We start from the raw sequence: 15,067 nt of genomic DNA, 5'->3' as shown, positions 1-15,067 counted from the left end.
GGGTTGTGGATTTTCTTGAAGCTTTTTCAGTCTTGATACGGTTTAACATTCAGTACAGATGGAGTTTCCAGCAGGATTATCTTTCAAAGCATCTGCAGCACTTAAAAGATTTTTCTCTGTGTACACACAAATCATTTAATAAAACACCCAGGGAAAATACAGCTCCCTGGATCCTGGCAGATAGCTGACCAGAAGGAAACTTCTCTAAAGGTGATTCACCAGCAAAGAGAATTATATTTCTACAAATAAATGAACTAGAGTGATTTATTCTAATAAAGTCTGTATTTCCCCAATTTTCCTATGAATCCAGGGTTATTTATGAGGGAGTAGGGTTCACAACTGTCCTAAGATGTATACATACATTGTTCTGAAGATGTATTTTATAATCTGCCATTGAAAATACAGCCTGAGCTGCAGTGCCCCTTGGGTTGTACCTCAGGGGCATCATAACTCCACACTGCCTCACCAAAAAGACAGCATTAATTGCACATCTGTGTCACTGTGTTTTGGAACTAGAAGGTGACATATTTTTGAATCAGTTAGATTAAATGCTTTCAGATGCAAATCATCATTTAAAATGGAAACACATTCCCACAAATTATTCCAAAGGCCAAACCTTGCATGAAATTGAAAAAAGAGCTATCAGTTTAGGAGATAACAATGACTGCAATTATACAGATGAGATTTTATGTATAACCAGTATTTATGTGACCAAATAACAGAGATCTATTTTTATATGTTGCACATAAGTATGACATACACAGACTTCAAGAGGACAGTTTTCTTTAGAACATATTTCTCAGCATTTTTTTCTCTGTTTTTCTGAAACATCTGGTAGTGGATTCTGTAAAAGTCCTTGTCAGAACCAGTCACCTTTTTGGTTTCAGTTTGGATATCAGACCCCACTTTCTAGCTCCACACAAGACTGTGTAGAACTGTATTATGAAAGTCTGGAAGGAGAATTATACCTAATATGAACAGAAATCTATCCAGGGAATTTTCTTGGAAAATGGTAGAAGTAAAACATACTAGAAAATGCTGGAACAAATCTGTGCTGTTGCCATTAGAGTCAGCATTCTGCACTGCCCAACAAAAATTCCCTTTACTGTAACAGGAACTTCAGGCTACAAGGACAGGTAAATGGACCAGCAGAGCAAGACCAGCTCCTTTAAACTCTTTATCAGTGGTGCCAGTGTTTAAGTAGCACATGATTGTTGCTGGGAATAGGCATCATTGCAAACTAAGCTGGTACCCTCCAGGATCAAAATGGAAAGTTTGGTGTAAAACTGTGCCCACTGGCACTGGCACTAGCCACTGCTAATGATCCCAGCTGCAGCATAACTGGTTGGCTCACTGTTCCAGCTTCTGTGGAGGAGGCATTTGGGAGATGTTTCCTGATTTGCAGCTCTCTGAGGCTGATGTTGTGGTTTACTAGCATGGAAATACTCCCCATAAGACATGGACTCGGCTTTAAGCTGCAAGGGAATTTGGGACTTAGGAGTTTTGCATCATTGATTCTTTTTACTGTACAAAATATTTCCTACGTGTCAGTACCTCTTCAATTAATCACAACAATAGTTCTGAGCAGAGCTAAATTAAATATAGCATAAATTTAAACACATGTAATCTTTTTAGACATTAGCAAGATAATTTTCCCATAATTGCTTAGTGTGTTTATAAGGGCAACAAACATTCCAGAAAAAAAAATTAAAAGTTCCATTTGAGTGGATCATTTATTCTCTTTATTTTTTAAAACTTTTGCGTTGCAAAGCTTAATTATAAGTGAATGTCTATAATGGTGAGTTTTTCCCTGCAAAGTCTAGTGCTACAAGGCCCTTGCAACCACAGGGTGCACAGAGATCATCACAGATGATGCTACTCCAACATGTCTGGAGCCCATGACTTTGGTGAGGCATGCTGAGTTTCTTGCTGGGCTGAAGGAGACTTAACAATACTGGTTTTAACTTAAACAAAAGTAAAGAGGATCAATATCCTGCTGTGCATGGGAAATAATTCATAGTCCATACATTTGCCTGCCCTGTCCTCACTCTAACGTGGGGCATTGCCTTTGCTTCAATGATGTGCAATGCTGCTCTTGGATTGCCATCAAAAACTGCTTATTAGCTTTCAGAGCAATCTTAAACTTGGACTCAGTCACACAAATGTGTTACTGAAGATTAGCAAACTCTGCTGGATTACTTGTCTGTTCACAGACATAACAAATAGTTATTGTTCAACCCCCCTCTGCTTTGGGACTTATCCTGCAGTCTGGTCTTAGGATAGTCCCCTAGTTGCTGTGATAAGTGCTTCATCTCCTCAGCATTTACATCAAAAGCGAGTAGAAATAGTGAACATTCTGTTAAATTACTTAAAAATATGAACCAATCCATGACTGCATTTCGTCCTTATTCTTGGAATGAGCCACCACTTTGCAGGAACACAAGGGATTACTCTGTGGCAGCTGTAGGATCAGGCTCATCCCTCCCTGGTAAGCAGGGCACCTAAGCCAAGAAGCCAGGAGTTCTCAGTCCTACCTACAAGGTGGTTTGGTTTTTTTTTAATTCTTACCTGGTGATTCTTACCTCTCTCTCTGCTGTGACAATGCTGAATAAGCCTGTGGTCCCAGGCTGGGCACCTGAGTTGCATGCAGGTGGGTGCAGTGAAGCAGAGTTTCACCCTCACCAGATTCTTTAGCTGTCTAAGGAGTTGTAAATCATCAGTGGTACCCAGGAGCCCTGCAGAAATCTTGCTGCACACACACAAAAGGTCACAGCTGCTGACCTAAAGAGCAAGTAACAAACACTTGAGAATTGAGAAGGCCATTTTAAAGAGGGGATATGGCGGCACTAGTAAAGTTTTGAAGACTTTAAGTGCCTCAGAGGATGTGTAATTTATTTTATAAGCTAAGGCATAGGCTGCAGACGCCTGTGAAGGAGAGCTTTTCCAGATTCTCCACAAGGACCGACTACTGAATGTCATGATTACTGGATACAAAATGGAAGTTAGAAGGTAGATCTAGTCTGTCTGAAGACAAGTGTTAAGCATTTTCTGCTTCTGTATTTGCAAGATGATTTTATGGAGCATTTAGTATACTAACACCTTTGTACTGGTGATTAGATAAAAAAACTCTTTGCCCTTGGGCACTGCTCCTTTGGCCTTGTACCCAAGCTCAGTCTGCAGTTCTTCTCTGCAGGTAAAATAAACCTTCATATTCTCTACTAAAAATCTGATGCTTGGTCAAGATTTATCCTAAATGGGCTGGCCTGTGTTTTTAAAACTTCAAAAGTATGTGAATGTTACTACTAAAACTGTTTTCTTTCTGTTAAATTACACTGCATGTGCATTCTTAGATTCAGTATTTGCTTTTTTTGCTATTTTATTTGCCCATGGTTTTCAAAAATTAAAGCATTTAGCAACGTTCTTTTAGATTTAGGGGGTTTGAGTATTTTTGAAAATTTGGGGAACTGATTTCTTGTGCTCTTATTCCTCCCAGTTGCCAGTCCTTAATATAGTATACCTTGGTACACCAGCTGCTTTCAAAGAAGCAAGTAGCATGGAGAAATTTCAGCCCATTAAAGTTCCATTACAGACACAAAAAAAAGATAAAGCAGAAATGCATTGCTTTCATATTAGGAAGAGAGGAAAAAGAGTTGCTATTTGAGTAAAAGACTTTTGGAAAATGTTTCACAGTAACTTAGGAATCTTCACACCAAAGAGCTTTGCATACTGCACACAGAGCTTTGAGGATATGCCACAGTCTGACCAGGAAAAGGGGTCACACAGAGAGGAGTGACTTAAAAGAGCAGAGCAGACTTCACTTTGGAGGTGGTTATCCACTTGCTTGAGTCAGGGGAAGAATATCAAATACCATTGCAAATATATGCAAAGATACAAGTCTGGGGACTGGTCCTTTTCAAATCTGCACATGGAGCACCTTCTGGAAAGGGTCTGCTGACCTCTATGAACCCTGAGAGCCTTGAGCTACTGTTGATATTAAAGGTAGCAACTGATTTCCAGAAATTATATTAATAATTAAATGCACTTTTATGTTTTCCATTTTTCATGGGTGCTGTCCACTGCAGGTCGCACAACATGGATTTGATGGATTTGCACTACATAATATTTGCACAACTGGAAACTGAAGAGGTTTCTGAACTGAAAAGATCCTTCTGCATTTGCAGATTTTCCAAAAGCTCCCTCTTTCAGTGAAGTGTGAGCAAAGTGATTTTCCTTTGGGTTTTCTTGAAAACAAAGATTGTAAGTCATCTTCCTTGAAGAGGCTCTGGAAGCTGGAAGAAGATGAGTATGATACCTTTGTCAGCTCTTTCAATTTGATCTAGACCTTACTTTCCTGAAAGACCTATTACAGTTCCATGTTCACAAGTTCCTTATCCTTGCATAAACTGTGTGGGATTCCATAGTCTTAAAGAATAATGAGCTTTTTCATCTGCTTTTCACATGTTCAGTCATTCTTCACAGGCAACCCTCACTCTGAAGGTCTCAAGCCACGCACTGCTAGATGATTGCTCTTTAAATGGCTAATCCCATTTCCAGTGGCAATCCAGAAATTCTAGACACTCATGCTAGGGAGCTGATGGTCTACCAGAAGGACACTGGAAGATTTGAGCAATTTGGATCTCTCCCTAATGATTCAGTTGGTGTCAGGAGGTTCTGAGAATATCAGCAATGCAATGAGAAAGTGGAATAAGAGCTGGCAAAACTGGTGGCATAAAAATAGCTGTCTCACCAGACTTCTGGGAAGTCTGGAAGAAAAACTGCCCTGTGCTATTATTCTAAGGCGTGGATGTGTCAACTTAAAGATTTTAAGATGTTCATCTCAAGATATCAATAAGGTCCCTCTGAGTCAGATATGAAGAACAAAGAGCTGTTGAAAAACTCTGAACAAGTTAATTTTACAAGTTTTTTTGCAAAGGACAGTACTTGAACTTTTCACATTATGTTAAACTTTTATTTCTTTGGAGACACTTCTATTTCTGAAGGCAATAAACAAGATTTTTAACTTTCAATTTATGCAATGGTATAAGACCTTCCCTTTCCACTAAAACATTTTTTGCCCTGAAGCTACACACAATTGTTGTAGTAATGTAAAAGAAAGCAAACAAATAGCAAGAGCACACATACAAAAGACAAAGTATTTCAATTTTACTGAGTTGTAGTTTTGCTGAGTTTGGTCTATGCCTTTGCTTGGGGTTTGACAGAATCCTTATTATTTAGTTACATTTGATGAAGAAGAAAGGAGATTGCAAGGGGAAAAAAGGAGCTAAGGTTCATAGGGATTCAGAAATATTATTTCAACAAAATCTTAAATCTGTTTTGTTCCATTTTTTCTGAGAAGAAAAACGCACTGTTGTCTCAGAAAGAATGTCTTACACAGTTTGTATAACAAATCTGGTAGCAGATGAGGGAGAAAAATGAATCTGTATTTCTTGCAGGCTGGGCATGTCCCCTGCCTGCTGGGTTACAGAGATAGCTTAAACAATCCTTCTCTCCTACAAATATGGGAAATAGACAGAGTTTGTTCTTTGGTTTCTTTTTGTACATTACATTGCAGAACAACTAATAAGATGGCCAGGATGTACAAATTTGCTTCCTCCTGAGAAAAACTAATAAAACAGTGTTTCAGCACTCACTTGAAAAGCAGAGCACAGATTCATTTGGTACTTACACAAGCAGTCTTGGAGACGCCATAAACACCAGGCTGTTACCTGTTTAAAACTACCTGTTGTCACACTCTCTGCCTTTTCAGAAGACCTTTGAAATATGTTGAGAATTTTTCTCCCATAATGCAGGAAGGGAGCATCTTTGACATCTTAAATGTGCATGTGGAATAGGAAGTCCAGCTGTGCACATTCATTAACGCAAGACAAGAAGAGTTGTATTTTTGTTGGACTCAAAGACAGATCTTTAAAAACTATGATAGCTAATATTGTTGGTCTACATGAAAATCACTGTTCAGATGCTTGATTGCTCCTGAAAAAGCCAAAGACTTCTTGTGTGCTTTCATGCCCACTTTCTTCGATATCAAACAAAGTGTTTCGACCTGAACCAATATGTACTGAAATATGTATCTTCAATGGACATTGGGTCCTTTTCATGCCTGGTTAATATACAGCAAAAAGCCTGAATTTGTCTTATTCTCTTGCCCAATATTACCCTTCTGCTAAGCTTTCCTAACCTATATATTAAAATCTATTTTCCTATATGTTCTTACTTGTATTTTCCACAAAGCATAAGCATTTACATTTCAGATATGCAGTAGCCGAAATATTTAAGTGAACTAGCAAATAAATACTTTTCACAGAAACTGCAACTAATCATTAAGATTTCCAAACTTGGGTTGGTGAAGTTTTTGGGTTTTGTTCTGTTTTTTGTTTGTTTGGTTAGTTGGTTTGGTTTGGGTTTTGGGGGGTTTTTTTGTTTGTTTGTTTTTGGGGGTTTTTTTCCATCGTTTCCAAAATAGTTGTGTCCATTTCTCACTACTGAAGAATGCAAGCAGATATTGACAATTGGCACATACTAAAACTGTAATATTTTCCCACATGCTTAAATCTAAAAAATTTCTTTATGCAAGATAAGTTCTTGGACATCCAGAATTCTAAGTACACTAAAAATTCCTGAACACTTAGAATTTTAAATTAAGCCTTCAATTAAAATCCTGTCCTGAGTATAAGAACTATTATTTTGGAGACAAAACTGATCAGCTATACTACATCTTTTTTGTCTTCTGAGGATGAAACATTGCTCCAGTATCATGACTTTTTCAGAAACCAAGTCATGTTTGATCTCAAAGCATTGCTTCTGGGAGCCTTTGCATGAAAACAGAAGTGCACATGGCCTGTAGCTTCTGGCGGTGACAGACTAAGCTATGTGTTGAGTTGAAAGCTTACATGGTCACGTAAGGTCTTGCAAAAATCTTAAAGTAGATCTTCTATGGGCCATAACAGAGTTTGACTGGACTTCTGAAGGGTGCAGCCTCTGGATGTTACTGCAGGAGGCATGGAGAAGAGAAATATTTTCACTCTGTCAACTGTGTCACCCTAAGTGACAACCAGACAACGTAAGTCACACCAGGCAACACATCCATCATTCCTCGTGTTTCTCATTCTCATATTCGTTTGAGGAGCATAGGAGAAGGAAGCTTGGAGAAACAGAATCCCTCCCCACATAATTCCAACTACAGTTATCTTTTCAGGAAATAACAAGAAAAACTTAGATTAGGATCCTAATATAGAAGGACTGCTACAGTCTTGATAAGAACCTCTCTGTCACTAGTGCCTGTAACAGGCATAAGAGAAGCCCACTCTCCATCTTCATTCTTTGGCTAGCTGCTATGTGCTGTGAGACTCCACAAGGACGTGCATCAGGGGAATATCTGCAGGGAAAGCCCTACTCAGTTAGACCCTCTACTTCTCTGCACACACCTGTCAGGGTACAAATGGCCTTGTAGCATATCCACTGATATTCTGATTCACTCAGCTCGGGGGAGCTGCCTGAAAGAAGGTAAAGAAATAAAAAAGATATTTTTGACATAGCAATCCACTATCATTTAATATAATAAGGAACAATACGTTTAGGGCTATTCACTCTCCAAGTCCAGTTCAGTGTCTTCTACTTTTGTTTCTCTGTTGTTCTTCATTACATATTTTTCTATGCCCAACACACCTTTTCCACTGAAGAGCAGGTATTCTGTTCTTAAGACCTTATTAGAAACACTCTTTGTATTGATTCCCTCATGAGGCTTGTCACCAATTCCAGTAGTTCATAACATGAATTGATGGTGTGTTTTGTTTTATAAAGTATTGCACAGAACTTCAAGCCATGATCCTTTTCTATTGTTTTTCTCACCAATTGTATAATTATTATTGTGTCGGTTTCTCGGCTGTTTAGGTGGCCTGGAAAGGCCCAGGGTGGCCTTGGACAGCCTGCGCTTCAAAGGACGAGAAGAGGCTTCAGATCTTTTCTTGGTCTCGGTGTTTATTAATTGTTTATCTAAAAGATTTTCTCTTGGCCCGACAGAGGTCTGCACAGCAGCCAGCCATGAGCACACTGAGAGCCCCTGGGGCGGTCACCTATCTTTATACTCAAAATTACGTATACAATATTTATCATTTTTCCCCAATACCTTTTACCCTTATTAACCGGTGCACTTTTAGTAATAACCAATCCCAAAGTGCTAACATCACCACAGAAGATGGAGGCCAAGAAGAAGAAGAAGGACAGGACACGCCCCAATTCCTCCATCTTACTTCTTTAGACCCCCCTGTACAGAAATCTTAAACCCTGTGTTTCACTCTAACTAACTTATCCCTTCACCATTCACCCCAGTGAGATCCTCCCAGTCCTCATACAGGTGTCGTCTCCTGTGTAGGATCAAAGTCCAGCCACCAGACACTTCTGGCAACATTCCAGGACTCCCGAGCCCCCCAAGGGTGGTCTCGGTCATTCTGCACCTCAGTCCTGAGACGATGTGGGATCTCAGCGCCTTTAAAAATTATGTAAATGAAATCTTGCCTATATTATTGTCACTTCTTATCATAGTTCAAATGATAATATGTTTTCTAACCTAGCAGACACTGCCAAACCCCTCACAAAATGTCTCTTGTGTCACATGGGGATATGCTGCTTGATGATGCATTTATGAAAAGAATGGATTGAAGGCAAGAGCTCCACAAAAAAGGGAGTAGAGTTAATTTTCCTGTTCTTGTGAGAAAAAGGTCTCAACTTGTCTGCCAGTATAAATTCGTTTGATTCCTACAAGCTGATAATCCACTCCTGAGCTGGAAAGTGAAGCCCTTGCCCAAGACTGAGCACACTTGTTCATCAGCCTCTCTCTACAGAGCTGCCAGTTAGAATCACAGGTGGAAAACACACCTTCCCCCCAACAAACTCTAGCTGGTTTCTCTTCCTTTTCCAAACTTAAACCACACAAAACATTCCCTTTGCAGGTCAGCTCATGGCCGTCCAGAAAATAAGCCCTTGGGTTTGCAGGTTTTTTCTGTTATTTATTATTTTGTTTGGATTGGTGAAATTCAACTGTTACAAACTCCTTCAGGGCTTTTGGGATCCACATGTTCTGCCTTCCCTCCTTGTATAAGCCACTGAGATTTTCTCTTCTGGCTAGAAAATGCTTTGGCCTTTGTGACACCAACTCTGAAGTGAGCCCACACCATTTCCATGGATACGCACTCTAAGAATCCATAGTTTGGCAGTCTTCTCTACACTTCTGCACAGTGCAAGAGGGAAAGCTCCACTGCTCTGCCATGCCAGTCTATTGGCTATCTTGATTTTCTAGACAGTATGGCTTCTTTTCTTGAACTTCATGATGTGAATGGAATTCATTGAGCCTCATCTTTTCACTGATTTCTACATCCAGATTTCTGAGCTAACCAAGAACTTAAAAGGAGAAAGTTATGTTAACAAAATAGAAAATAATCTAACTAGACATATAATTCTATTGTGCTATCATGTGAGCATGACATAAGGAGTCAGATACCACAGGTAGTAAAACTGGGAATTAGTAGAAAAAGCTGAGTAACACCCACCCTACTCACACATGTACTTTTCTGTGCATTGAATTTTATGTGTTTTCTTCTGGGGGGCCATGCCTAAAAAGCTGCCTGTGTTCATTTAATTCTTCAATTCATTAATTTCATACTATTCCATTGCTTTTTTATCTCGGTTTCATGCTTGTTCTTCTTCCTCACTTCTTTCCAAACAGCAGTGTTGTTCCTTCCCTCTGTTAATGCCCTTCTCTGCGTATCCCCTTCTGTACCTTCCCATTTTCACTCAAGCCCCTCTATTTTCCCTCCCTTGGGCTCCTCTCATTACCTTTCCCTCCTCACACTGTTTTATTTGCTGTTTTCTCTTGTGTGTGTGTATTTTTTAACTCTTCCCAGAAGGTTTTATTCCCGAGACACTTTCCCCACGTCTCTCTGACCCATAGTGACCTGCACACACTGACACACCACCATTTTTTGCCCCAGCCCTAAGTTCATCTGTACCCTCAGTACCATGCTCCGTGGCACAGGCAGAGAGAAGGAATGACTAAGAAATGTTGTGCTGGCAGGGGAGGATGTTGAAAGCCAGGGAAGTCAGATAAGGAGAGAAGAGGAATATCCTCCTGTTAAACTGCAGCCACCCTGCACTCTTCTGCAACTTATTTTCCCTCTCTTGTCACTCTTAACATTTGAACAAGCCACATTTTCTGCCTTGAGTTTCATTCATGATGGTCAGTGCAATGATTTCTCTCCCCATTTGCTCTGCAATTGTCCCTTCTGAAGAAGCAATACCTTTCCACAGCAGTGCTCTAGGCTCAGGATTTATTCCAGCTAGTCTTTATGGCTGTACTCTGCTGGGTCCAGTCAACAAGTCAAGGGCATTGCTATATACTAAAACACACACTGATCCCTTTCATTCCTCATTATATTAGCCAAATGTTCAATATATCACTGGTTTTAGATTTACCTGTGGTGGTAGACCCTTAATCTTTTTAGTTTCTGGTCTTTTTTTGTGTCGACCCAGATCCAGACCTAAATTGAAGTATTTTTTGGTGCCCATTTTCTGCTCTTTTCTCAGTCTTTTATTTCACCTTGGCTGTACCCTAGGAAAATTTATTTATTGACCAGCACCCCATGCTGAGGTTTCTCAATGCACTTACTGCCTTCCAGAGTCATCACTCAAGTCAGATAGAAACCTTTGCAGAATAACCTTTGTCTCCTCTTTTTTAGTTGTCATATGGTTGTACTTCTACTGCTGCTGATTGACATCACCAGGTGGGAAACACTGACACCCAGGACTGCTGGCAGCCCCCTCACCTTTCATTCACCATACAGCAGATCAATGAGCTCCCCCTGAACTCTGCCTCTGTGTCCTTGGCCAATCTGACTGTGGACCAGCTTCCCCTGCCACTGCACAGGGGACCCCCCCCCCCCCCTCCAGAATTTTGTACCACAATTTTCTTCCTCCAATGAGCCTGTGTTTGCTGTAGTGTCAGCAAACCAGGAGCAGGGGTTTAGCAGATGCTCCCAGTGTGGGGATCCTCCTCCAGACTGGCTCCCCCCAGCTGCTGGCAGCAGAGAACGACAACCACTTAGCCCCATGACATTTTCCAGGCTCTCTAGGCTCTTCTCTCAGAAGTCTTTCCTAGCAGCAGGCACACTTTCTTTCCCTGTTTTCCTCCATTAATGAGCTCGGCTGATTAGCCCCCTTGCTGCTTCAGTTTCTGCAAGCCACAGTAACACAAGCACTGCCTCCACACACTTTCTTGACTCCTAAACAGTGATTGCTCTTTTCTTTGTCTTGACCTTTTTCCCATCCTTCTTCAGCTGCCTTTTATCAATAAATCACAACAGGACCTGGCTGCTTTTATTTCAAAGTATGGTATTAGTCTGTATGCTTCCAATTAATTCATGTTTAGTGAAACATTGTGCAGCCAAAGCCCCAATTGCTGATATCTTTTATCACCTAAAATACAGAATGATTGAGCAGAAAACTTTTTAGTGCTTTGTGCTTTGACTCTCTGGTGAGCCAGTGGGACCCTAAAATGGAATTTAAAGCTGTCTAAGGCAGATTGCAGACATCCCAGAGAAACTGAAGAGAGTGCACTGGAGAGGAAGAAAACCCCTCCAGAAAAATAATTTTTAAAAAAGTTTTGAAATCTTCAGATTTATTTTGTGTAGTTTGAACACAGCTGCACGAGCCCTGTCACCATGATTGCTGCTCATGACAGTCCCACTTCTGTTCTTGGTATTCTTTGCCAGGCTGGTGAGAGAGTTTTGCTGAAGGCCACAGAAAAGCTCTGTCCCACATGACTATCACTTCTCTGTGTGTCCCCAGGCCATATTCACAGGTCTTAAGAAACAGAAAGAACATTGAGATTCCAGGACCTGATGGGGCATAACCTTGCTTTTCTACAGATATCTTTTTTTTTTCTGACTGGATCACTGTAGTTACATTTTCCTTTGTGCAGATGTTATCTGTTCTTTCAGTACTATGTCTGGGCTTTTTTCCTTTTCTAATTGGTTTCTCATTCTTCTCTCCTGAATGTCATTGTCCACATTCCATATCCCACCCACCCAGTAAGGCACAGAATATTATGCTGCCTGTTACTGATTTTGTGACCTGTTTGGGTGTAACAGGAACAGGCTCTTAGTGGGTCATTGCTGGGAGCAGAATCTCAGAAAGGTAGAAAGCTGTGCTTTGGCCATAACACTGAAGCCTCTGCTGTTCCCACTGTCTGAAAATTACAGAAGAAAAATTTCTGAGGTTGCTGGGAGCTCTCATTTTCCTGGGCAGTGACAATAAACAAGACTGATATGACTGGTTGGAGAAAGGGGAGTGAGTTCAACAGTGACTCACATCACACATCTTGCATTGTACAGAACAAGATGAACGAAACCATACATACAGACAAGGGGAAAAAATCAAGACAGCAATGCTATGCAAGCAGAGCTAGGATATCAGAACCAGAAAATGCCTCCCTGAACACAACTGTATTGTTTTCCTTATTCTTTACATGGCAAAGGTGATTTAAAATATTTTAAAGCATGCGTGTATGTAACTTCTGGAACCTGTAGTACGATTACGTGTATTAAAAAGCACAGGTGGATGCAAAAAGACAACAATTCAGAGGCAAGTCAACTACTAGCACATTCTCTGCTTTATGGGGCTTTTCTTCCCTAGGAACATTTGATTTCTACTGGCTCTAGTTATTTATGACTTAAAATAATGCCTTGGAAATTGAGAAATGTGACCCTTGGTCATGACAGCCTTAAAAATGTGTTTCACCAAGTTTCAAACTGTTCTGTATTGACCCAAAGGTTCTCAACAAATTGTACAAAACTATACTCTGGGATGTTCTCTGGCCTGCAGCATTTATCTCATGAATCAAACAATTCTCTGGTGCTTGTACAGACAGCTGTGAGGTTTTTGCATTATAAAAATCTTTAATAATGCATAGGATAAGGAAAAAAATTATAAACAAATACTGAGAAGAGAGACTCAGGACACTGTATGAAGTCATAAATAGGGGCACCAGGCATGGTCAGGACAGTACAAAATTACAAATGCATTTATTTAGTAGAAATAGTTTGTTTCTCGGCACGCAGGACTGCCTTCCTGCCTCCGTGACAAACATCCTGAATGGGAATGCAATCCTTCTGGAGAGACTGTGAGACTTTCAATTTGCTGGAGCAGCAGAGAGACTGAAGGATGACAATTCAAACTGTACATGATGTGGCTGTTGCAAAGGCTTATTTATTCTATTTAGTCCTGGATCAGGGGATTGGGTATTGCTGGAGGAGCTGAGAAAGCCTTAACCTGTTAATTCAGGGGTGATATTCCCAAAGTTTGAATGACTGCAGCTTTGTGTCCAGGGTTTTAAATACATCTTGGAGATATAGCTTTAGATCTGGGAACAATCCCATTGCTTTTGCCAATTTGGAATGATCCCATTCTCTTTATCTTGGACTCACTGAGTCATGCAGCTGATTTTACAAAGTCCAAAATACAGACTCTGTGTTGATCCTTATCTGTTCTGTGTTTAGTGCCACATGTTTGCAGCTTGCCTGTTCACAGACCTTGCTGATGTTTCCTTCTTCACCACCCCCTTGGCCCCAGTTTGCTCCAGTTTTGAGGCTCCACAGCCTCCAACAGGGTTTCACATCCCATCAAACTTTGGCTGCTTTTATAAACCAGGCACTATTTATTTTACACATTTCATCCAGTGGTTCTTTTCCTTGGTTTTTCACTGGGTCCCACCCCAACAGCCTCTCAATAACTCTTGTTTACAAAATTTGAAGTGTCACTGCTGACTTCTACTTTTCCTATCTAGAGAGAAAAGAAATCATTTTTCTACAAGTGATGAATATCAAACGCTGGCACTTACTGCAATTCAAACACAAATTCTAATCTTATGGCTGCCCCTCATGCCTTCCAGATGTCAGAGCTGCTCATTTTCTGTAACACTTAGTAGAGCTGGACAACCTTCACCTGACAGCTGGAATAAAAGAGCTGTTTATTCTGAATAAAGTAGACATAGCTTGACAAAAGAGCCAAATTTCCTATTGTATAGAAAAAATTGATGGAAAAAAACAAAGAAATCTTGAAGTGTTTGAGCCTGACTCTTAAATTAAACCCTTCGCAGAATACAGATGCTCAGCCTCATAAGGATAAGGAAGCCAGCAATTAAAAAAAAAAATACACACCAAAAAAAACCCCAATCCACCTTTATAAGTGGCATGTGTTTTTTTAGCTGATAACAGGCCACAGAGAAGGGTTAAAATACAGCCTAAATGTACACTGCATTTCCTTAATTTCTTTTTATTTTCACACTGACTAAAGAATATGTGTTAAATCTCCACAGATTATTTTTGAGCATTATTACTGACTTCTTCACAGAGGATAACGCTGGCGTGTGCCAGGGGCTCTTGTATTTGAATGTCTTTAATCCATCAGTGACTATGGTCATTCATTCAAATCTGAGTGTTATTAAAAATTCTTAAAATCCTAAATTCATCTGGGCAAACAAATTTCAAACAGCCTAGTTGGCTGGCTGGAATGAGCTCCAGATTTAGACCTGCTACCTCTATTAGATAAGGCATTAATCTGAACTTGCCCTATACTCATTAAAAACTTAAATGTCACAGCAAGAACTTGTTTTTCTTCCTAGTTGTCAGTTCCAGATTTAGACTAGTCATGGTAATCTTTCAAACCACATCCTCCAAATGGAGGTACTCCTTTTTCTTCATTTTTTTTTGTTCAGATCCAATCAAGAACTCAATAGGAGACATCACATAGGCATCTGTCTTAATATCTTTCCCCAGATTCTCCTCATCTGACCTTTGTTACTCTCTGAATCATCTTCTATGGCATTGAAGTGTAACTTCCTTCCTTCCTTGTCATTGGATATTTTGCATTGCATTAAAATTAATAGTCCCACAAACATCTCCTCCAGCTCTATTTGCTTCAGTTCACATGCATCACCCTGTCACAGTGCAGCTAAAATCTTTGCAGCCACCATTCTGACCCTTTTGCTCAGCTCTTTGTG

General features: G+C 40.1%; 1 long non-coding RNA gene across 1 annotated transcript in view; it reads right to left on the bottom strand.

Annotated features, from left to right (window-relative positions):
- LOC134414565 (uncharacterized) overlaps positions 1-15,067 on the bottom strand; it is a 50,996-nt gene that overhangs the window by 10,756 nt on the left and 25,173 nt on the right. Inside the window, exon 2 of the long non-coding RNA XR_010026794.1 lies at positions 2,583-2,781. This is a non-coding gene — a long non-coding RNA (uncharacterized LOC134414565). The remainder of the gene's footprint in view (positions 1-2,582; positions 2,782-15,067) is intronic.

The sequence above is a fragment of the Melospiza melodia genome, chromosome 2 (genome assembly GCF_035770615.1).
Source record: "Melospiza melodia melodia isolate bMelMel2 chromosome 2, bMelMel2.pri, whole genome shotgun sequence".
NCBI classification, from domain to species: Eukaryota; Metazoa; Chordata; class Aves; order Passeriformes; family Passerellidae; genus Melospiza; species Melospiza melodia.
This window is presented reverse-complemented; position numbering and strand designations above follow the sequence as displayed.